The sequence below is a fragment of the Pan troglodytes genome, chromosome 11, assembly GCF_028858775.2.
Source record: "Pan troglodytes isolate AG18354 chromosome 11, NHGRI_mPanTro3-v2.0_pri, whole genome shotgun sequence".
Taxonomy (NCBI): domain Eukaryota; kingdom Metazoa; phylum Chordata; class Mammalia; order Primates; family Hominidae; genus Pan; species Pan troglodytes.
This window is the reverse complement of record NC_072409.2, coordinates 20,360,574-20,363,069: the sequence shown is the minus strand read 5'-3', so window position 1 is coordinate 20,363,069 and position 2,496 is coordinate 20,360,574. Positions and strand designations below refer to the sequence as shown.

The 2,496-nt window shown below is 40.8% G+C and overlaps 1 pseudogene; it reads right to left on the bottom strand.

The window, feature by feature from the left end:
- Positions 1-400: 400 nt before the first annotated feature.
- On the bottom strand, positions 401-940 carry LOC464692 (translationally-controlled tumor protein-like; annotated as a pseudogene).
- Positions 941-2,496: the final 1,556 nt, after the last annotated feature.

Sequence of the window (2,496 nt, the reverse complement as noted above, 5' to 3'; positions counted from 1 at the left end):
CAGGCTGGAGTGCAATCTTGGCTCACTGCAACCTCTGCCTCCTGGGTTCAAGTGATTCTCCTGCCTCAGCCTCCTGAGCAGCTGGGACTATAGGCGTGCACCACCATGCCCAGCTAATTTTTGTATTTTTAGTAGAGATGGGGTTTCACGGTGTTGGCCAGCACGATCTCCAACTCTTGAGCTTGTGATCCACCCGCCTTTGCCTCCCAAAGTGCTGGGATTACAGGTGTGAGCCACTGCCCCCCAGCCAACATGTTTTTCTTAAAAACAATGCCTCCACTCCGAATAAATTATGGTAAAAATAAATGAAGAGCTCAAGATGATATTAGTCCCATTTGTCTTAGGTCCTGGTGTTGTGTGGATGACAATTAGAAGCGAGTTATGATGACAGGTAATAGATCCAAACTAATTGCCAAATTTGTTAACATTTTTCCGTTTCTAAACCATTCCTAAAGGAAATCATATATGGGGTCACACCATCCTCACCGTAGTCCAGTAGAGCAACCATGCCATCTGGATTCATGTTTTCACCAATAAAGAACTGGTAGTTTTTGAAATTAGCAAGGATGTGCTTGATTTGTTCTGCAGCCCCTGTCATAAAAGGTTTTACTCTTTCTGGTCTCAGTTCTTCAAGTTTGCCTTTGATTGATTTCATGTAATCTTTGATGTACTTCTTGTAGGCTTCTTTTGTGAAACTTGTTTCCTGCAGGTGATGGTTCATGACAACATCGACAGCAGTGATTACTGTGCTTTCGGTACCTTCACTCTCAGGGCCTTCAGCGGAGACATTTCCACCAATGAGCGAGTCATCATTGTTACCTTCTGTCCTACTGACCATTTTCCCCACCACCTCCCAGCACAGCCCGTCCGCAATCTCCCAGATCTTCTAGATGTCGGAGAACATCTCATTGTGACTGATGAGGTCCTGGTAGATAATCATGATGGCGGCTGAAGGGAGACTACGGCAGCACTAGCTTAGCAGCAGCCAGAAGCTCCAAGCGAGTGTGGTGCAGCCAGGGTGGCGCTCAGGGGGACAGGGGAGCAGGTGGAAAAGCATGAGGAGCTTTTAGAGCAGCAGGTTTGCATCCAGAACTTGGCTTGAACCCCACTCTAATGTTTCATATCTCTGTGAACTTATGCATGGTACATAAACTCTGAACCTCATTTTTTCTTATTTGTAAGTGGTGATATTTATACCTACATTCCACATACACAGTAGGACGTAATGAAATAAAATAGTGCATATAAAGTGCTCAGTGATTTGTAGACATGATACAGTAAATCTTCACTTCAGTGATTCTCAGATTTCCCATGAGTAATGGAGTACTGCTAGTGAATATCAAAGTTAATTTTCACCAATACCTGCATAATGAAGATGTTGAGTGAACAGGGCTTGGATAGAAAATAAGAAAGCAAATGGACAATGCAGGCATGGAGAGGAAAGCAGAAATAATATTTTCTAACACAAATAGTACCTAATTCAATTTTCTTTGGGACTATATCTGGAATATAGAGACAAAGGATTATAAGTAATTCTTCTCTCAAAAAATATTTATTGAACACATCCTATGTTTCATAAACTATTCTAGGTACTCGGTACTACAACAGTAAGTCCATTGGAAAAAGTTCCAACCAACACAGAGCTTATATGCTAGTGATGGTAGAGAGAGGCTATATATAGATATACATAAAAACTAATTTAAAAAGCAGGTAATAGAAAGTTCTGAGTTACTAATAAAAGAGGTACTGAGTTAGAGTGAGACAGAAGATGTAAAATAGGTTGAGTGTTTTGGTGAGATCATCTGTAAGGAGGTGACATTTAGGCACAGACCTTTACAAAATAGTCAACTATGTGATAATTTTTGTATTAGAGTAATCCTAGGGGCTGTAATGAACAAAGGCTAAAATATTAGTGGCTTAGTGTATTAGGGCTCTCTAGAGGGAAAGAACTAATAGGACAGATATATATGTGTGTGTGTATATATATATACACACCTATATACATACATATATATGTGTGTATATATACATACATATATATGTGTGTATATATACATACATATATGTGTGTATATATACATACATATATGTGTATGTATATATACATACATATATATATATATAGAGAGAGAGAGAGAGAGAGAGCATAGTTTATTAAGGAGTATTAAACTCACATGATCACAAGGTTCCTCAATAGGCCGTCTGCAAGCTGGGAAGCAAGGAAGCCAGTCCGAGTCCCAAAGCTGAAGAACTTGAACTCTGATGTTCGAGGGCAGGAAGCATCCAGCACGGGAGAAAGATGTAGGCTGGGAGGCCTAGCCAGTCTACCTTTTCACGGTTTTCTGCCTGCTTTATATTCTCTGACAGCTGATTTAGATGGTACCCACCCAGATTAAGGGTGGTTCTGCCTTTCCCAGCCCACTGACTCAAGATTAATCTCCTTTGCCACCACCTTCACAGACACACCCAGGATCAATACTTTGCATCCTTCAGTCC